Here is a 22,555-nt window from a genome sequence, read left to right as displayed (position 1 = left end):
TTGATCCACGGCTCAGCACAGCGGCCTGGATTAGCCCCCTTGCACCTTTGTGGAGGGAAAGATTATCCAGACCTCCCTGCATTCACTGACGGGGTCTTAAGTCACTCTAGCGTGCCAGCAGCCACCCGTCACCTAATCACACTCTCAAACTCATTTTTTTGTAATTAAGCAGCTTTTCTCTTCCTGCTCCCCCGTGTCGGAGGTGTTTACTGTGGGCTGGACGGAGCGATGGGTTTAAAGCCCATTTATCAAACTTCAGGGCCATCAGAAAGTTATGTAACCTCCCGGCTCACCTCACAGTCTGAATTTCTAGATCACAACCCGACAAACACTCGAGTTTGATCATCTCAGCCAAGTCAAATCAACACGTTGGGTGGAAATTCTGCACAGTTTTCCAGACTGGTGTGGAACTTTCATGGCTAATGATGATTCGGGGAGCGAAAATCAGTTTGTGAGAAAGGTGTGCGGCTGCTCCTGTTTGGCTATTGATTGTGTTTGAATGTTCTGGCAGAGAGGCCAGCGTTGACCCCCCCTCCATTCTCTCTCTCCCCCTGCCGAGCACCCAGAGGGCCTCTCTCTCTCTCCCTCTCCCTCTCTCTCTCTCCTGTCATGTGGAGCTCTGTGCCCACTCAGCAAGTGCAGGCATATCCCACTTCCATCTGCCTATGACCTCACAGCCCCTGTTTGTTTAACCCCCTCTCCAAAAACTAACCTAATTATAGCCCTGTAGAACACGGATTCAGCGGATTCCCACTGGATTCTGCCACTGTGTCTATGCATGTGTTTGTATGTGAGCAAGAGAGTGTGTGTCTGTGTGTGTGTGTGTGTTTGCAGTGTGTGCAGGGTTTCAATTCCAGTTGCTGTCAGTCCTGTTTCCTCCTGCGTCTCTCAGTTCATCATGACACATACTTTGCTCGATCTGTGTCTCTGAGATTATTGCAACAAGGTGTTACTACGGATACGCGTTTGTGTATATCAGCATCCTCTGCGTCAGTGTGATGGGTGGAAAACTCAGTGCATAAATCTGGTTGACAGACTGTCGTTGGTGACATCACAAACTCACCTGCTCGACCGGATGGGCAACTCTGGGGAGGAACACACCTTCTAAATATACACCCACTTTCATGTTATCTCAAACTCAAATCTGGAAACTCCTCTAATGTGCGTGTCAGACTTCACACACACACACGTCACCCGGCGCTGTAGTTGAAGGTTGACAGAAAAGATGAGAGTTGATACGGGGGATGCACCTACTGCACACATCTACCCCCGCCCTCCGCCCCCCGCCCCCCCCTCCAGTGTCCCAGTCAGACTTTATTGATCTGCTGTGGCTGGGGATCTGCAGGAGGCCCTTTGGAGCTCAGCCTAGCACAGCCTGGAGGGGCGGACAGTCTCCTGTCCACTCTTGGCCGGGCCTGTCCAACAGCGGTAAAGGACTCGTGTGAGGTACTGAGATTGACAGCAGAACGGTGTGCGTGCGTGCGTGCGTGCGTAGCTGTGTGTGTGTGTGTGTGTAAGAGGTGCGGGGGTGGGGGGGTGGCGGTGCGGGGGTTAATCTCCCTGAACTGGGGCAGATGTTGTTAACGAGCTCCTCTCAGGTCGACTCCCTGCGTGGGAAAATGGCATCAAATCCTCCTGGGGTCAGGGCTTCTGGGCTGACCCACTGAGAGCCATCCCTCTCCACCACACCGTCCTCTCACACACACTCCCCCCTCCACTCACTGAAAACACTAGAAAAATCACATTTAACATTTTCATCTTATTGCCTCTCCTCCTTAAGCACGTCCCGCCTTCCCCACCCACCAGGTTTTTAAACTTCCGTGCCTGGTCGTTAACGCGTGCGCGGCAGCCAGGCATGTTCCGTGATGCTAAAGTGTCATTAATGATAGCTGTGGTCGGATCTCCGTGCGTTACACAACCGCCAGAAATGCAGAGTGGGAAATGCTTCAAAGCCAAGCATGCCGCCACTCCAGAAGGTTCACAGGCCCAGCAGCTAGTTCCTTGAGTTCATGTCAGTGGAAGGTAAATTAGGCACATTCAGTCAGGCCTTATAGATTCTTCTCCCCCTTCACGAACACACACACACGCTATAGGAGAGAGGCTCCGAATCACCTTTTATGTCACGTTTCATCAAAGCAAGAGAAAAGTGGTTTGATATTTTGGCGACGACTCGTTCTTCCTGCTTCGAAACAAAGCCTCGCCTTTGATTTGATAAAACGGATATGTCAGTAATACCTGTAAGACAAAAGCCTGGGTCGAGCTAATCCCATCTCAAGTCTGATAGACACACCGAATCTGACAGGAAAATATGTCAGAATATTTACGGCCTTTGTAATGCGAGTGTGATTGTGTGACACGATCAAACGTTGTTTCGAGATGAAAGACGACATGGCTGTGATATAGGATGGCTTGTATTCTATATGTACTGTCTATCTATACGGTGGATGTGATGAGGTAACGGCGGTGCACTGAGTCGACTTCTCCTCAGTAATAACCGGAATGGGCACCAGAACATGTCAACATATATGTGCCTTGGCTTCTAATGCAAAGGTAATCCATTAAGGTGTGTGATTCTGTAGGTGTGTTTACTCTGTCCCAGCAGCTGTGTGTGTGTGAATATGAGACTTGTCAAATATGAGACAGGCTTTCCTTTTCTCTTTGTCCCCAACAAAACAAATACAAATCACACGAGCAGCTGAAACGGGAGCATTGTGTGTTATTGCTGATCTGACTTGTATGTTTTTACTTTTTTTCTTCCTGGAAACAATACTTAGATTTGAAGTGCAGTAAGGGTTTACTTGAACTTGTTATTGCTTGTATTTGTGGTTAGAGGAATATGTGTCAAAAAAAAAACACACTCGTAGCCAAGAGTGGAACTGGATTAAGAGGTATCTTCCTGAATAACCTGTAAGGGCAATTACACACAAACGGCTGAATCTAATGTGCCTCTGAGAGCGAAGCCGTGGTGTCAAAGTGTGTGTGTGCCGCAGATGGTCCCTTTCTGTAACACACATTACTTTGTCTATGAACACTGGAGCATGCGAGCAAAGCTTTTAACTTGGCAAACCAGAGTTGTGACCTCGCTCCTGACCCGTCTTAGAAGGCCAGAAAATGGGGCCAAGTGTTTGTGTTCCAACCCCGACGTATACACACTGTATATGTGTGTGTGTTTCGCCTATAGGGACAGTCAGCTGAGATTGGGATTGTTGTCAGAGAAGACAATGTGGTGCGGGGGGGATAAGGAGTGGGGAGGGGCATCTTGGGGAAGATTAGGGGTCTCATCTAGGCCACAGATATCGATTAGTGTTTCTCCGGGACAGTGAGAGGGAACACAGATTGACACGTAGACAATGGCGGTGTTTTAAGTGTGTGTGTATGCTCCATCAGATGCTCTCTGATCATATCCCTATTGTCAGAAACCGTGTTCATTTAATACGCACCATCACCTCTATCTCCACCTTTGCCCCCGACAAAACCCCTGAAGTATGTTCCCTCACACGGATACATATGACCGCCATCATACAGCAAATACTAGCAGAGATTTATATCCATGGGGCTGACCACATCTTTAAGTGTGTGTGTGTGTGTGTGTGTGTGGTTTATAGGAGTGTAAACCCTGGGAACCTGGGGGGAGGTGGAACACACTCAGCTGTGGGTCAGTCCTGACTGACTGTGTCACTTATTGATTAGTTGCCATGGAGAGTTAGTCGGGCCATCTCTCTTGGAGGTGTGTCCCCGAGGGCCAGCACTGCCCAGATGAGCTTGGAGAAGCTTTGTCTACGGGGGGTGTGTACGTGCGTGTGTGTTTATACACAGTGTGTGTGTGTGTATGAGCTCCCTCCTTCGTCTTCCTCCCTTCTCTTTTTTTTGCTCCCTCTCCTACTTTTTCTCGCATTTCTGTTGCATCTCTGAGTGAATAGCTCCCCCGAGTGACCTGAGCTCCGGCTAATCTGCCTGTCCATCTCTGTGGAAATGCATCCATATTTATGCATACACCGGTCCCCCGAGACCTGTAATAATGGGGATTGTAAATAAATTGTCCAAACTTATCGAGCTGTGAAATCCCCCTGCACAGCCACAGAATATGATCCCCTCTCGTCTTGATTATTGTGTTGTCATTGTTTCCGTCAAGTCAGAGACGAGGGGGTCGAGAGCGAGAGTGGATGCGTGAACGATCGGGACTCGCCGGTGCCAGGGTTCCACCTGCGGTCGCTGACGACGCTGACGACTCTGCTGACAGCCCAGCGGGGGGACAATAGCTGCAGGTTGTAGACACGTCGGTGGGCTGGGGTGGGGTTTTCACACCTCTCTGGAATAATTAAGTGGTTTGGGTTGAAGAGGGTGGAACGGACAAGGTGGAGACAAAAACAAGTATTTGGGGCTTGCTTCTACTTTGAGAACTTTTTAGTTTAAAGTTTTATATTTTGATCATTAGTGGAAATTAGTTTTGCATTCTTCTTCACTCACTTTTTTTGTCAGAATAGAGTAAACTACGTCCCCTTTTAAGAAAATGCACACTTCTTCACGTCTTCAGTTGAGCCCGAAACTTAACGACGGGCCCCCACCTACATTCCCTCCCCAGTATCACACCTTGGATGCATAAACATGCCTGTGCTCCACACATCACCCCACTCCGGGGGACCTGCATGGCTTTAGTGCCGCACTGTGACACCAATCAGGGGAGATGGCGGGCTCCTTTGTCATGCAAACCCCAATCGCTTCTTGTCTTATTCAAATGACTGCCCTCTCCTTTCTCCTCTCTCACCCCCCGCCCCCGCCCCGTCCATCCACCTCCCAGCGCCCCTCCTTCCTCCACCTCCTAACTTCAGCCCTCTCTCGCTCCCTCTTCAAGTCCAAGTAAATCCAGCGCTAAGAGGGGAGCGGGAGAGGGAGCCTCCGGGCCCGGGGCCGCTGAGGCAGGCCTCTCTCCTGGGGGTCAGCCTGTGTCTTAGTGCATGGGGCTGTTTCCAGGCCCAACCGAGTCCATTTCATATTCAAATGTTACAATCAGGCCTCTGACCCACGGGGGGCTCTTTATGGTTGCGGCCCCAGGTCGCAAGGTCAAGATGGTGATTTAATAGCTCAGGCAGAGGAAAGAAGCGGGGGTGCCAAGTGATTTAGGGGATGAATGAGTAATAAAAAAGCATTTTTCCTAAGTTGTCATGTAAATTTCAATCCTTATTCACTATAAGTCTCCATACTAGAGGCCTTCCTCAATGGCTTTCTAGAGGAGTTTAGTTATTCAGAAGTAGGAAAGTCCATTTTCTGCGCTTACTCTTGACTTGTGCTTGGTGTAAACAGTTGATGACGATGAGGCAGCCGGGGATTAAGGATGGAGATAAGGAGACGTTAAAGAGTCATCATGCCTGTGTGGTGCCACTGTGTCTCCGATGTCCTCCTGCTCTGGAGTGGCCTGTTATTCCTGTCCCCGAGGGCGTGTGGCTCTGCTCGCGAGCTCCAGTAACATAGGCAAGTTTGAGTGTTTACGTATGCATGTCAGTGAGAGAGAGAGAGAGAGCTAGAGTGTAAGCACCAACACACTATGTATGTGTGTAAATGTATAGAGGTAACCAATACTGGGCGCCTTTTAATCTACAGGTGGAGGCCCGAGGTGCAGTCAGCACACGGACCCTACACGCTAATCTTGAATGAATGAATCTTGAATTCCTGCTTTTCCTCTTCACGCAGGTTCTTCTATATCGATGAGTCACAGGCTTTGTTCAGGCCCTCCTTTAACCTGACTCATGGAAACCACACTGCTGCAAAATCCTACATCTCACAGCCGTTTGAGAATTATCTTTGCATTTTGTTTTTGGACACACTATAGTGAACATTTGCACCTCAAGTAGAGACAAAAATATGTAAGTATTATAAGTGAAAATATTGCCTATCCAGTGTGTAAATAAATGGGGATTTTAAATCAGGATATTATATTATTGTTGCATTAATATGTTTGGTACGTCAATAAGGAAAATGGCGACAATTGGAGTTGCAAGATCTTTCAACAACTTTTTATTTCAGTTTGACATTAATTAAAATAGGAGATTTTGTTTTATCTAGGACTAAATCCTCTTACCTATTTTCCTTTCTGAAACTCAGGCATTAAAGTGAAGTATGCCTTTGTTTACATATTTTCACCTGATAATAGTTTCTTTTTTAGTTTGATCTTATGTTGAATTAGGTGCTGTAGCCATCAAATAAATGTAGTGGAGTGAAATTAAGTGCGATATTTTCCTTTGACATTTAGAAGCAGAAAGTAGCTGCAAATTAAGAATATTCAAATTAAAAAAGTATCTCATAAAATGTAACTTTCCCTCAAGATCAGGTTGAAAGAAAGTTGAATTTAGAGGTAAAGAGTCGTGGTTGATACTTGTATGAGCGGCGGTGGAGGGCAGGAGCAGGGGGCAGCAGGGTGAGCTGAGGTTGAGGGGCCACCACAGGGTGAGGTGGAGGGCAAGCCTCAGTGGGCACAGCTGTACCTTCCAGTTATTATTGCTCCTCTGCTTGCTCGGAAGAAAAGGGGGCCGCTCCCGCAGCACGGCCGCCCTGCCACACCTGCCTCCCAGCACACACACACACATACACACACACACCCAGCCAGGCCGTTGGCACCGCTTGCCGTTTGCACTCTTCTCACGTGTGGCAGGGCAGCCGAGTAAGACGGAGTGGGTCTGCAAGGGGCAGGAGAGGGGTGGAGGAGGCAGGGGTGGAGGGGGTTAGGATGGGGGGGTGTAGAGGTTAAACCACGGTGGGATGGGGAGAGAGAGGGGGGCGGTGAGCTATGTTTCTTCCTCTCTTATCTCCCCGCTGACCATTCTCTTTCCCATCCCCTCCTCCACCCTCACCCCTCTCCCCTCACTCCCTCCTTCCCTCTCTCCCTTTTGTGGCCTGTGCACCTGCAGCCCTTGAGTCTGGGCAATAAAGCTGAAGGATTTGAGTCTACTGGAGGTCCAAGGAAAAGTGGGGGAATCATTAGACAGCATGGGAAATACAGGAGCAACAGGTTCAAACTGTGGCTGTTTGATATGGCGCTAAGCTGTATGTCAGAGTGATGGGCTTGATTTAATGTAGTTTGACATAGAAGGGTGAGTTTAAGCAGATTTACGTCCAGATTTGCACTCTGTTTGGGTTAGTGTCATTATGAATCAGTTTGATCTGACACATGATCAGCTTTCAAGCTTTGGTGTGCTTATGCCACCACTTCAGTCACTTGTCTAAAATCAATGTCTTGTTATAATAAATCACAACTAACAATCTTTAACATGATATTGAATGTTAATGTAAACAAAGTAACTGTATAGTGAGAAGTGAGCCTACATATAGCCTGAGGCGGTGTTCCATTGAGGATAAATGATTAGTCTCTATTCACTGTTTTCTTGTTCATTTGCATGGAGATTTTTGGGGGTTTTACTTTCTAAAATTCTTCAGGTGTTGCTTTTGGGAGGTGTTAAATCATCTCTTATGCATTGTGACACGAAGGAAGCAGAAAAAAACTTTACAAAAAAAATTCTCTTGGTGATTTTAATAACACAAAGTCACTAAATGTGTGAATTCTACAAATGCAGGTGTTGGACCGTATGCAAATGGTTTGTGGGTGTTTTACATAATCACGTGCACACACAGTGGGCTGGTGCTCCATAACATGAAACCTATAGTATAAGGAAAGTGTGGTTCTCAAATCGATGACATATCACATCTGAAGCTCATTTTGAATACTAACGAAAACGATCATTTACATGTGAATGAATATGACACAACAACACTTTGTATATTTTTTATCACATTATGCTTAGATTTAGGTATGAATTTACTTGGCCTGAGCTCTGTCAGCGATTATTTCCTACTAGGTAAAAATGTTCTATTATGCTGAAAAATTGCTTTAATACAACTATAATGAATAAGTGATGTAAAAATGTTCTCAGCCATGTTCTGCAGAGTCTCGGCTCAATTCCCCACCTGTTGTAATGTTATGTTCAGTCATGTAGAACTTTTCTCTCACCCCTCGCATGCCAGACCCCCCACATTGTAAATCGGCGCAAAGGGAAAAAAGATTCAGTTCTTTTAGAGTGCGACCATGAAGGCAGAGGAAATCACTCTAAACGGTCTTAATTCTGCCATTAGATGAGAAGGAGCGCGGTGGGGATTGGCTGGCCCTGTGCTCCATATTCACAGAAGCAGGATGAGGCTGGGAAGCCTGCTGAGAAAATGGTGTCGTAATCAGGAGCCGGCAGTTCTGCCTGATCAGGTACACTAGCCCCTCTTCTTGCTTCCTCAAACCCCCTCCTCCTCTTCATCTCCCCTTCATTTCTCTTTCCTTACCATGCCCCGTAAGGAGATCCTAATAAGAGTTTGGATGTACTGAGCTCCTCTTATGTGGAGACTTGGCAGGAGGGTGGAGAGATGAGGCCTGAGGTTGGGGGTTGAAGCTGGAGGTATGGAGTTGTGGTGGTGGGATTGCAGGGGGCTAGTTTTTTTGTTCCCACATTTGATTATTCAGGTTGGCTGAACTAAATTCTAAACCCATAAAATTCGTATCCCCTCTGGGGGACCATTTGCATATATTTCAGTGCCCCCTCCCTCACATCCCAATTCCCCTTCTTTCTCAGAAAGTGAAAGAGAGGGCGAAGCAACCAGGCCTGTCTAGGCTTTAAGATGTCACCGTGGTGTGAAATATGGGCGAACAAGCAGGGTCTTTGAAACTCAAACTAACCCCCACCGACTCTGAGCTGCTTCCACACACACACACACACACACACACACACACACACACACACACACCCACCCATCGGTCCTCACTCACTCCTTATTTTTCAGAAAGTTAAATGATGTGTTAGTTTATAGTCTAGACATTGTGCTCCTCCGTTCTTCATTCTCGACTTTATTATAATATCCGAGGCCGTGTCAGATAACGCCTGTCAAAGTGTTTTGTGGTTTTCGTTAATAGATAGTTCTGCTTCTCCAGATTAGAAAGGAAACGTCTGTAACTACTCAGTATTTGTTCACCGGTTCTTGTTTTTTTATTTGCTTACTTTCCTGAATTTAAGTTTTTTTGGTTTATGTGTGCAGCTATTTACAAAATAAGATAAGCGTGTCAAACTCTGCCATTATGTCAGGGGGCCAAAGCTGCTGGAGCCCAGGACTGCTTCCAAATCTTTGATAAACACGTCAGAGCAGTAAAGCTTCCACTTGTAATTATGCCAATTTTATTCTTACTGTCGTCTATTTGAGGCATTACATTTCAGACATAAACAAATATATCCTGAAGCCAGGTCTTAAAAATGATGTTTAGGGTGTGTGCACACACAGCGCTGGGCACACAGACTGTTTGAGAACCGAGATGGAGCAGCTCCACATCGCCAGTCAGCCATGAGAGACACCTGTTAGTTTGTTTGGCGAGTGAAGTCGAGGTTTTGTTTTTCACCGTGCCAACCGGGCCCACTGGCACTCGTTTTACTGCCCATCTGTGTGGACGGCTGAAATTAAACGATAGCCTTTGAAACAGGGGAGTGGCGGTGGCGGCGGCGGTGGTGGTGGGGGGATACTTGATGGCATTTTGGTCACATGGGGTGAGTTGCTGTCATCCTTTAACCCCCCCCTTCGCCCCGGACCCCCGTTTCCCCCCTCCCCTTCCCGTGCCCACTCCCTGGTGCACAGGCAGAATGCAGTGTCAGGAGGGTGAGCACTGAGGGCCCATTGTGTGTGCTAACCAAAGCGGAATGCCCGGGTGACAAAAGGGGGAGGAGTGGGCTCAGGGTACACAAAGCCAGGGGGAGGAGAGGGATGGTGGAGGGGGAGGGAAGGGGAGAGGAGGGGGGCGCAGGGTGGGGTGGGGGATCTGCTGGGGGCTAAATAGACCCACTCACCCCCAAAAACTCTGGGCACCCTAAAAGTCTCCCTCTCGCCTCCCCTCCTCGCCCTCACCAGGCCTCGCTAGCTCTGGGGTTGTACAGTAAACAAGCGGCTGGAAGCTTCCCATTTATTCCCACCAGTGTGAAAGCCGAGAGCTTCCAACAAACGGATCCCTACACTACTAAGTGTTGGTGTTGGTGTTATGAGTCATGCCCCCGGGGTCTAAAACAGGGTAAATGTGCCAAGAGTAGTCATGGTTTCCAAGCTCTATCAGCAGTTTAAGATGGCCTGTAAGCCCTGCGTGTTACTGTCAGATTACAAAGCAGAATGAGAATCCCTTACTGCTTCCGGGAAGTTAAAATAAAAGGTACAATGTTTATTTATATGTAGTCTGCTATGATATTTCACCTTAAAACAATAGGAGAATTCTACTCTGATATCTTATTTTAACCTGCATATGCCTTATATGAATGAGTTTGATGATACATCCCGTGACTCTGTGCCTGTGTGCGTGTGTGTCGGTGGCGGGGGGGGCCAGGCCGGGGTGGGGTGGGGTGGGTGCTCACATGTGCATGTACTCACCTGCCCATTCTAGAAACAGCAGCGGCAGCGTTGCACGTCAAAGCCAGCCTCTCTACACCCACACAGGACCTGGGGCAACGTGTGCGGCCACTTTCAAAAAACACACAAAAAAAACACACGCACGGGACAAACCCTGCATTAACTCTTTCTTAATACCACGATCCGCTCGCACACAAGCAGCAGCACATCAATTTTTATTAAAAGGCACCCGGCAGCTGCGTGACCCCATTATCTTCAAAGCGCTTCATTCAATAGGTGCCGTTCCTCCTCTTGTAAACTTTGGTCCTGTCACAAAGTCATTCAAGGACAACAGTGTTTAAAAAACGGCTCGTCTCCTGTAGCGACAACTGACGGCCACACCTCCCGGGCAGGAATTGCATTTTGCCTCCGCTTTGTAACCAAAATATTGATACAGAGTGGTGGTTTTACTTTTGGTTCTAAACGAATATTAATGAGAGCTGCGGTTGCACTTTCAACATAGAAAGGGTCAATCATTAAGCTTTAAGGGTTTGTGGGCGGGGACGCTTCGAGTGACGCTGCCAGTATCTTTGGTCACATCCGAGGAAAGGCACGAGGTCACTTTGAAGAGGCCTTTCTTCTCCTGTGGTCCTTCCTCTTTCTACCAATGTAATATGGACCGGTCAGATCAAAGTGGATGCTCTATAGAAAACTCCTCTTGATGGTGACATCCTCCCTCCCTCCCTCCCTCTCTCCCTCTCTCCCTCCCTCTCTTGCTCTCCCCTCACTCACTTAACATCTGAACCCCCCCCTCACCCATTCATTCATACAAACGTCACCCTTTCCCGTCTATTTACATATACGGCCCTGCAGGGCGAGGGCAATTTCCCATTTTCTCTCTCTCCCGGGTTCATAGGAAGGAGCTCCCCCCGGGTTGTTTTGTTTGTTGTTGTTGTTGTTGTTGTTGTTGTTGTTGCTGTGAAATGCAAAGGGTCAACCCCAAGCCTGCAGGGCACGGTTAAACCTGGCAGGGTCAGTCTCGGCAGCGATAGTCAGTGACATGTACAAGCCTGTTGGTGGCACAAGGAGTGAGTGGGAGTGTGCGTGAAAGTGTGTTCCGTTCATGCATGTATGCACATTATTGCGTGTGTGCGTGCCAGGTGAGTTAGTCAGGTCTCTGGCGGTGTAGTCAGGTCTTCGCCATCAACGCTGACCCAGGCAGCCATCATTGCTCTCGAGCTGTAAATGGCCCCGGCTGCAATCAGGAGCTTGATCTGGGCTTCTCTGAGAACCTCTCCACTCCAGATGATTCCCCTGCTGATTGGCCTAACTGGACTCCTGTCTGTGGCAGCAGATTAGCATGGATTGTTTTTTCTCTGTGGCATACAGATTGCAGCAGGTTAGCATTCACACCTTCACACGGCGCCCCGGGGCTCTGCAGAAGCTTCTCACTCCAACATGCAGAGGAGCATCAGACTCCACTCGGATTTCTCGTAACTTCCCAGGTGGAGGGGTGAAGAAGATGTTTGAACAAAATAACATTAACGCCTGACAGTACAATGCAGTTCTATAGCACAGCCTTGTGAAGTTTCTAATGTTCTGGCTTTGTTCAAATGAAATCAGAGATGTGTTGGTTTAAGTTTAATGGTATTTGTTGATGTTGTTGTTTTAAACACATTGTGCTGCTTTAATTTCTCCACCCCTGTAACTCAATAGGCTCACAGACAAGCCTCACATCTGCAGTACTTACACAGCAGCGTGCGGATGTAGTTCAGTGTGTGCTGCATTGTGACACTTGGAGAGATTGTTTGTCAAACTTTAAAAACACATTTGGAACATTTTTCAGTCATTCATGTGGAATCGCTAAGAAAAACATAGCTGGAACAGTGTGTTCCCTTTGGTTTTGGCTGTTTTTCCCCATAATTTATCACAAAGAATCCACTCTCACTTTACTTTTCTTTTCCCATCGACGTACGTATGTGACTGTGTTTATTCTTATCTGGGTGATTCAGTGACTTAGCACGAGCGCAGCCATGAGCTGATCAGGTGAGACAGAACATACCTGCATTGGTTCCCTCCCACTGCAGCCGACGTAGCTCTCACTCTTGGGGTGCTTTGTTCTCCCAATGAGGGCCCATTAGCCAGAGCACCCAGACAACAGCAATCAAAAGAGTGACGAGTGGCATTCAAGACAAGGCCCTTTGCCCCCCACGGAGAGAGAGAGACGCAGAATCTATGGCACCGTTACAGCAACGACACTGGTTAGTTATATGATACACTAGCCAGTTTTGAGGATACCTGCTTGTAAAATGTAGGCCAGTGATCCAGGTTAGGAAAAACATCAGGATCCTGTGTCGTCAGCCAATAGACTTTGTTCTACTCTCTCTCCTTTCTCTCTCTCTCTTGCTCTCTTTCTTCCTCCGTATCTATGGCTGGTGTAGTGATGTTGTTGTGGAGATGGTCTGTTGTAACTTTGCTAGTTTTGACGGCATTGTTGTAACCCTGTTGGTTTTGGATGATGTCACTTTGTTATGGTGACGCCAATACTGTAAATAATCTGAGGGAAAGACTGGAACTAATACTAATTGGAAAAATTGGAAGCACCACAGTTATTTGACCGCACATAGGAAAGTACAGCTGAATGTTTCTAATTAAACAATATGAGGGAAGGTTACCTAGTCTCGCCGAAGAATGGGCAACCAAGTGCCACTGCAGGCATTGTGTGGGCCTCATGGAATTCCAATGACATCACAGCATTACTGCAGCTCTTCGGGCAGGCCTCGCCGGGGCCCTTCTGCCGGACGACAGAGTGGCAGCAGAAAGAGGCCTATAGAGAAAGAGATGAGATGAAATAAGTTTTGAGATGTGCGGGTAACACTCAACGATACCCAACGCACCAACTTTAGAAAAGCCGGAAAGTAGACAAGAGACGAGAGATGACGGAGGAAACTCATTTCACAAAGTCAGATAAGAATCAGACTAAGATCCTTTCAAGTATTTCTCCAGAGGAGAGCAAGTGCGAGGAAGACAGACAAGAGAGGGAAATAGCCTCTGGTGTACATATCCGCATGTCTGCTCATCTTGCCTCATGTGTCTAAGTGAGACTCTCTTGACACAGCCGTTGTGGTAATTATGGTGATTTACAACTCGTTTCTCTAGTTGCCACCATTATATCAAATGGATTGAATGTTTTTTCTGAAGGGAATGAGCCGAGTGGGTCATCCTCATTCTCTGTCAGAGAACAGGCTTACTTTGATTGCGAACAACCTGCGCGACTCTTTGCCTGTTGGTGTGCGTTCGTCCTTGAGCTCTCACAGGCGGACAAAAAAAAGAAAAGCAGCATTTCACAGCTCCATGCCAGCGTGCGTGTGTGTTGACTTATTATGCTTGTTTGCTTATTGTCAGTGCATGTTTACCTGTGCGGGGTGGCGGGGGTGGGTGCGGGGGAGTGGGTGGCGCGGTTCCCTCCTAGCTTCCAGGAAGCTCGCTGCTGCTCCAGAAACCTGAGCTCCAAACCTGCTAAGACAATGAGAGGAACACGTGAGGCTCTGGCACATGTTAGGCTAAGGTTACCTGCTCGCTCTGCCTCGCTCTGAACTTTTGGCCCGAGAAGCAAAACCTCCCCACCCATGATGACTCCAACACCGCACCACGCCGCTCCACCTGCCTCACGCTCTTGCCCTCGTCTCACATTTGTTTCTCAGCGACTCCTCATACCTCACCTACCTCATCCAACATCTTGTTCCTGAGTTGTTTACGCCGCCGTGCCCCTCCCCCCTCATCTTTCAGCGCGTTACAGCTCATTATGACAAATGATCTTTTGAGGCGGCATTCCTCCGTTTTTCATGTGCATTTGCATGTTTGCTGTCTGTCTCTCCAGACAAAAGGTCGACTAACCCTAACCCCCCCCCCCCCAGATCTCCATCCATCCACAGTCCACCAGGTGAATTTCTTCCACCAGGCAAACCTGACTTTCAAGTCTCCCACCACACACACACACACACACCTATTGGACGGCTGGCTGTCCTCTCACCTGTGCAAATATGAAAGAGCGAGAGATGGAGAGAGGGAGGGCGAGGGCGGAAAGGAGTGAAATGGAAAGATATCCCTGCCTTTGGTTACTGGGTGGGGCGCGGAATAGAATAACGCACAGCTGAGCAAACCTCCATAGCCATAGGACTTCACCTGTACACTCCACTTTTCTCCTCTCTGTTTTCTCTCTTAATCCATTCTCCCTTTCTATAACCGGCCCCACAGCGATAGAGGGGTAAGGCGCTCTTTTATGGCCGCTGAATAGAGATTTCCTTTGAGGTTATGGAGTTGATACACTCTCCAACGTTACTTTTGTGCGATAGTCACAATGTGGAGTGATTTACTGCCTTAGGGGACACATACTCTCTTTAGAAGTGTTCCTGTATAGGTGAGGGTATTATCTAGATATTATTCGGGAAATCCTTTTATCTAACAATATCCTCTGAACAGCTTTGACTTAATTTGGAAATGTAACCTGTAATCTTGGAGACTCCACCGCTCTAACACAACCTGAAGACAGATGTAAGCTCAAGCGCACCATCCATGTTTAATGTAGATATCTGACACTAAATCACGAGATATAAAAGCTCAAATCAAAATCAGAGTGAAGTGTGTGAGCAATATGAGGACTCAGGGGAGAGCAAAGTTACATTTTGAGAAAAAAAACAGGCAAATATTTTGTACCAGTTCGCTCCCATGCACGACTGCAAGAACACAACGTGTTAATCAACAGCGTCGTGCCTGGGTGAAATGTCAGAGCAAAACACACGCAGATCCCCCACCTGCCTGCCTGCCGCCACCGACGCGTTCTCTCAGCCAGATAAAGGCGAGAATATGTGAGGAAAAAGGAAAAATCTCAAATACAAATATATCACCTGCAGATCTGACCGCACACACACACACACACACACACACACACACACACACACACACACGCGCGCGCGCGCGGCCACACACACACACACACACGGCCACACACACACACACACACACACACGTGCGGCCACACACACACACACACACGACCACACGGCCACACACACACACACATATATACACACACACTGCTTACATTTGTAAAAGCTGCTTATGGGTGTTTAGACTTTAACCGAAAGTAATGTAAATGACTCAGGAAATGGTACAAGTTTAAACTTGTTGATTAATTAAGAGTAGACTTTGAAAATAGAATATAAAAAAACTGTTCAGTGAACTTCAGTGTGTGTGTGCGTGCGTGCGTGCGTGCGTGCGTGCGTGCGTGCGTGTGTGTGTGTGTCAGTCAGGTGGGCTAAATCTGTGTTTGGCCTCATGGTGCCCCGGAGCTTTCACTGCTCACTGGTCATGGTGTTGTTTATGAAGTATATCACAGGAAGCCACACAGACATTTAATTTTCCTTTATGTCTCTCTCTCTCTCTCTCTCTCTCTCTCACTCTGCCTTTCTCTCTTCCTAACTTGTCCTCCCTCCCTCTCTCTCTCTCTCTCTCTCTCTCTCTCTCTCTCTCTCTCTCTCTCTCTCTCTCTCTCTCTCTCTCTTGTGCAGGTTGGGGCCTGAAAGACGTGCCAGACCTGCTGCCAAACATTGGCCTCCACCTCACCCTGCAGACATGGCTAAACACACACGCACACACACGCACATGTGCATTAAATGCAATAATCACGCAGATCTCTCAAATGTGTTTTCGAGCACACAACCAGACTTTACTTCCTCATATTTACATACAGCACATCTACCACGCAACTGAAAAACAACAAAACATGTTCACACACACACACAACCACACACACGCATATGCACATTCCCACCATGTCTCCTGTCTGTCTAGTTGTCTGATGATGGAATCCTTACACACTCGCATGCCACACGACAAGTCACATTCACACACTCTTGCTCCAAACAAACATAAACACACACACATGTGTTTGTCCTGTTGGTTCGCTCTCGTTTCTCAGGTATGGCCTATTTTTAAAACTTGTGAGCACACCTACACACATTCTAGCATGCTTGGGCACACCCACCCTGGCCTCAGTTCTCAGCGCTCACCTTGGAGAACACCCTGTGTCGTCGTGAGACAGAGGAAAATAAGTCAGGTGCAGCAAATCTTGACACCTGACACTAGTGGTCTCTCTTTAAAGTTGTTTGCTCCACCGCCTCCACACTTAATGGTACATCACCTGCTGATTATGTCGCGTTCTGAGCTAGCGTGATAATTGCACGCTACATACCTGACCAGGGTGTAAGCCCAGCCGGGGAACATGGGGCCCCTGCGTCGGATGGCTCAGGGTATTGTCGCAATTGTGAGTGAGAGCCTCCTATCTGTCATTCAGTATCAGCCTGTCAGGCATTATCAGCGTACATGCCCACCATGTGCTGTATGTGCAGAGGTATGTGTGTGTAAAGTTCAGTGACTGGCCCTTCGTCGTATTTTGTTTATGATGTAACTCTTGAGGAAAATGAAAGCTCTAGCCAGGTAGATGGCTACAGGCAGATATGTACTTCCTGTTGGATCGTCTGGTGAATGTTTGCGGACGTGTAAATCTCACTTGTGGTCTCAGAAGATCAAGATAATCCAGAAAAAATGAGAATAACCCTTTCAAAGTTCAGTCAGGATGTGTCATTACGCGCGATGGCAGGTGAATCACTGCACTTTATCAAGCCGCGGTCGTGTTCGTGACATCTAAATGACTCACGCTACGTGTTTGTTTGGCTCGATGGTGACGCCTGTGGATGTTTGTTGTTTGCTTGCAAAGAAATGTGGACAGTGTGACAAGATTAGGAAGATAACTCCCCAGGAAAAATAAGACTAATTAGTAATTTTAATTGGTTGATTTTCACTTTGTCTTGACATAAACATAATATAAGTAAAACTGCTTATGTTCATTCTTTTTAAGTGCTGTAAAAGTTATATCACTTTGTGTAGTTGCAAATGCATCTGAATTTACCCGGTGTGTCGCTTTGGATAAACACATCTGCCAAATGAGTAAATGTAAATATTTAACCTTTAATGAACCATGCAAGCAGATCTAGAGTACTTACTTGAAAAAAAAGTGAAAAAGGGATATTTATTATTTATTATTTATTATTTATTATTTGTTATTTATTATTTATTATTTATTATTTATTATTTATTATTTATTATTTATATAAGAGCGGCTAAACAAAGGTTCCAAGAGGGAAGAAACTTTCTAATTCCAAGTCCTCAGCAGTTCATTCCTGTGACTGGGAGCAGCAAACTGGAATGAGGAGTGGCAATGGGAGGTTGCAGACCAGAGTTACTCACATTAATACACACGAACTTCAAGAACAGATCAGACAGGCAGCACTCATCACAGTGCTGCTATGTTGGAACCCCCTTTCTCGTGTATGGCAGATATGCTGCAACTGCACTCTTACATCTGTATCTACCTAAAACCAATCAACAGAACGTTTATAATGCAAATTATTGGTCATAGAAATAGAGTAGTATTTTGTCTTAAATAGTAAAGGTATAAAGATGTCTCAGAAGTTACCATCCACATCTTTATAAAAATTAATGAACTATTTAAAGCAGAAAATTTGAACTAAAGTGACATTTGCATGGATATTTAGAACTAGTTCAGTAACAGGAGCTTTTAATAGAAGTATTACACCTCCTTCCAAATCAAGATCAGTAAATCCTCCTTTTCCCTGCAGGAGCGTCGTGTTCATAACCCCCCCTGACAAATCTCCTGTTCGTCCTCAGGTTTTGTTGTGTTAGTTGTTGTCGCAGATCGACACAAGCCTGTGGCTCTTCCTAGGTGACAGTAACAGGGGTTAAAACCTGTAAATCTTTATGAGTCCTCCTTCCTTCCCTCTAATTCCTCATTACCTCACGGTAGGTTGTCTCAGGGGAGATTTAGGAGAGCCTGCAGGGCTTCTTCAGTGGAGAAGAGTGTTTTACCGAGTGTGTGTTAACCTCTGTGGTGAGTGGCGTAGGGACCACGGGGGCTGGCTGTGGTTCGTGGATTGATGCCTGGTGCGAGACCACGGACCACTGGCAGGTAACTCCATGTAGATTTCCATCCCTGGCTCTGTGTGTGTGTGAGTGTGTGTGTGTGGTTTTATGACAGTGTGCTCCTGGCCGGCGGAGAAGAGGTCCTGCTGTGACTAACTTAGAAAACCACAGTCTAAAATAAGAAAAAAAAAAAAAGATCAGCACTTGGTGGATCCCTTCTGCGAATTCTGATTCTCCACAACAAAACACACACGAGCTCTCTCCACTTTTCATTTGATATCAGAGTAAATATCTCAGGACCTGCCCTCTTGTTTAGTATCAGTGTAACCTAACACCCTTCCTCTTCAATCTTGTTTTCACTGTTGATGTACCTGGCCGTCTGCGTCTTGACCTGTTCCTTTAAACAAACCAGTAAAATCACTGTTGGTTATCAACACTGTTCAAATATGCCCTTTTCCCAAACTGGAGCTTACATAGGATCCTGGAAGCCTTGTGTTGTCTGTTTACTAGCACCCACTAGTGGTTAAAAGCGGTACCGCCCCGTGAGGTGATAGACTAACAGCCTCTTCTACAGTATCTGCCTCGTTTTATCAGTTTAAATACTAGTTAGTTTATCTAGAAATATATATATAGTTTGTTTTTGCCATTAGATCAACTATAGACACGCGTGTATTGTTGTTGTGAGCGTTAATTATCACAAATAAGCAATTGATCGGACCTAAGTGGTAGTGGTGTTTCAAAATAAATTATTACCTTGTAGGGTTTGGGAGTGTACAAGCAAACAGGTGTAAGGATTTTTTCCCCCTCTTGTCTTCACATAGCTGTCCTCTGTGAATGCCTGATGATACGGCGCTGAAGTGAATCATTCAGCAGTTTGTGCGATTCCCTCTATGCCATTGTGTCTCCAGCGACAGTGTTTACTGATAATTGAGTAATTACATGTAAGAGATAGTGCTCCCATGGTTCTGTTCAGCGGTAATCTTCTCCTCTTCCACTGCGTATCGGGTTTTAGCTTGGGAAGAAGCTAAGCACCGCAGTTTATCACCACTGTCTCTGGAAAATGTGTGTGTGTGTGTTACATACATGCATAACTTCCTTCACTAAACTGGCTTTCAGAGGCTAGAAAATCACAGGAAACAAGAACATTTAAAAAAACTCATTTGCCATCTCTGACAAGATGATGGTTAGACAAACAAAATTACACAAAATCACAGGACAGTAATTTGACATTCCTTTGTGGCGTTCACAATCCCTCACTGAATGGAAAGTTGTAACAGGCACTTTGTGCGTACACTAGTGGCCTCACCCACAATGGCATTTGAAAGACAAACAGCAGTGCGTGCTCCTGGCCGCAGCTCCACACGGTGAAAGTGGTCGCTCGCTCTTTTTGAGTTACAGCAGCCAAAGTTCAGCATAATGTCCGTGTCATTACAGCGCAAAGGAACCTTTTGAAAGTCAGCCCTGCCCTCGCCTGCTCTCCTTAGGCGGCTCACTCTCAACGTTTTTGAACTTTCTCTCTCTCTTTCTCTTTCCCTCTTTCTCTCTCTCTCCCTCTGTGGTCGGGTTTATACTTGACTTTTACTTGCATACCCACCAGTGGGCTTTTCGTGAAACTGGGAAACTAAATTCTACTAACACCAGGAGGCAATCTGGAGGCCAAAATATAAACCCGATACACAGTTGGCAACACCGCTTTCTCTCCATAGTGTGAACAAACACGATCGAGGAGGGCTGTGTTTATTCCGCTGTATATTTAGCCGATAGACAAAACAGCAGTGGCGGCATTGGACATGAACATTAGCTCATTAAATGATACCCGCTGTACTTGATCTGCTCTTCTTCGTGACAATCAGTCACTTTGCTTAAGTGTATGTAGGCTTAACTGTGCTTAGGGCAATTAGCAGAAGAATTATCGGAGTATCGAGCGAACCGAACTGACATTACTGCCCCCTATGGTTTTTATAGGTACTGTATTTTATCAACACTGCTAGATCTGCAGGATGGGCGTGGCAGGCGTCTTGCGCAACACTCATAGAAGTCCCAGGTAATTATAAGTCTGACAGGTGTCTAAGTTTCATTTCATTTTCACGTGCTTGCTCCTCACATAACCTGCTGTTTCTATACAATTAAGGTCAACAACGTTCTTCTTCTCTCTCTCCCGTTTTTTTCCACCAATCACACCAGGTCCAAACTGGGCCTCAACACCAGAAACCAGTGGTACAGGCCTGGAATATACAGTTACGGATACATTTCCATTCGATTGTCCTAAAAGGGGACGAGAAGAAGTAAGCGATATGACTTAAGGGGATCATATTAATGCGACGTGCACACACACAATAATCCCACAGGACTTCCTTCCCATTCCCATTAGAAGCCACACCCAGGAGGAGAGGTAACAGGAGAACACCTTTCACAGGGTCAGATTGGAAGAGGTGGGAAAACAGGCGAGGTTGCTCTCTGATTAGTTTCACCCCTGCACAGCTCGCCTCCAGTTTCCTCTCATATTTACTTAGACTCTCTTTCAAATTATCAGTCTCTTACCAGGCGGGTATAACATTTCCGATCCATTTTAACGCCCGTATTGGCTGTTAATTTGAAGTGCCTCATGCATGCCGTATAGCCGAGTCGATCAGCCATCACTTTTTCTCCTCTTGCGTTGGCCCAAGAGTTGGCGCTCTCTCAAAGGGGACAGTAATATGCACTGATGTAATGTGCAAGATAGGGATCTTTTGTGGGTGGGGGGGCGTTATAAATAGTTACCATAATGCAAGTGTGCAGGGAGTCGGGCTGCGGCAATGGTGGCGGTGGAGGAGGGAGGGAGGGACGGAGAGGGGGAGGAGGAGGGGGGGCGGGTGGATGAAGCAGTGTCACTGGAATCCACAGTGTTGTGAGAGCCCCATACCTTTCAGCTTCATTAAACCAATTTCACGCCGAGGTGAGCTAAGAGAGGAAGCTCTGAATCTCAGCAGTGGCAACAATGGCGCATTGAAGGGATGAGGCGAAAGTAAATTAGGTACCACTTCACAGACGGCAAATTAAAATCTGAAAGTTGGATAGGAAAAAGTTGAGGGTAGATGATTATGTCTTTATTGTGCCCTCCCTCCCTCCCTCCCTCCCTCCCTCCCCCACCCCTCCTCCACCTCCTCCTCAATCTATAAAAACCCTCCCTTCCTTTTAGCAACCACCTTTGCTCCCCCCTCAGCCCCCCCACACACCCCCCCAAGAAAAAATAATGATCTATTTCTTGTTCTGGTAATTGGTTTCTAAGATGCTCCCACTTCTATGCGCCGATCTCGAATACCACGCTGCTTACCGGGCCCCTCTTTCAGCGCTTAATTCGCTTGAGCTTATCTGCGAGATTTCATATCCAGGGAAATCATATAAATTAAACATTAATGTCGCGGGCTTATTGCCGCGCCATCGCTGACCTCCCACGGCCATTGTGTGGATTTATCAAGTGTTTGTCACTCAAACTGATGCGACGCTTTCGACAAATCCTCTTAGAAGCAGACAGTAGCTTAAGACCTGAAAAGCACTTATATGACTCAGATAAACAGAATGCTGCCCTGCCTTGTTAAAGCTTATATTTTACTATAATTTAGCAGATTAGAAAACATATGAATAACTCCTAGACCCCTGTGATTATGAGTAAACAAACAGGGAGGTGGATTTTTGAAAATTAATATCGTCATTAGTATTTTCTGTATTTAATTACCGTAAGCACCTGCCATGGGATATGAGAGTAAAGAGTAATTAATGTTTTGAGATAGATCATTATGAGTCTCAGGGGAACGATCCACGTCTCTCATGTGTTTATATATATATATTTATGTTACTGTAATTGCCCATATGGGTGTGTACCCAACGTGGTTGTGTGTGTCAGTAGTGGAGGGCGACTAGCTCTGTGGCTGGCTGGCGGGGTCACTCTGGGAGCGGCGGGGGCCCCCACACAATGCCCTGGCAGCAGCACGGCTTTTTACAAGGCCTCGCGCCGCTGGCTTTACGAGAGCCAGACAGACAGATCCCCTTCACGCCATAAAGCCATCAACAAGGGAACAAAGAGGGCAGGTGCTGGGGGGCTGCATTGAGAGCTCACCTGCACCCAGCAGGGAACGGGCCGTGTCCAGCCAAGCCAAGAGGCCCTTCACATTCACATCCACACTCA

The 22,555-nt window shown here is 46.8% G+C and overlaps 1 long non-coding RNA gene across 2 annotated transcripts in view; it reads left to right on the top strand.

The window, feature by feature from the left end:
- Positions 1-17,263, top strand: part of LOC142999520 (uncharacterized) — a 37,720-nt gene extending 20,457 nt beyond the window's left edge. For both annotated transcript variants that reach the window (XR_012963323.1, XR_012963322.1), the window contains exon 6: positions 15,960-17,263. This is a non-coding gene — a long non-coding RNA (uncharacterized LOC142999520). The remainder of the gene's footprint in view (positions 1-15,959) is intronic.
- The last annotated feature ends 5,292 nt before the right edge of the window (positions 17,264-22,555 follow it).

This window comes from Genypterus blacodes, unplaced genomic scaffold (genome assembly GCF_046128005.1).
Source record: "Genypterus blacodes isolate CSIRO-AG114 ecotype Tasmania unplaced genomic scaffold, CSIRO-AGI_Gbla_v1 ptg000044l_1, whole genome shotgun sequence".
In the NCBI taxonomy this organism is placed as follows: domain Eukaryota; kingdom Metazoa; phylum Chordata; class Actinopteri; order Ophidiiformes; family Ophidiidae; genus Genypterus; species Genypterus blacodes.
This window is presented reverse-complemented; position numbering and strand designations above follow the sequence as displayed.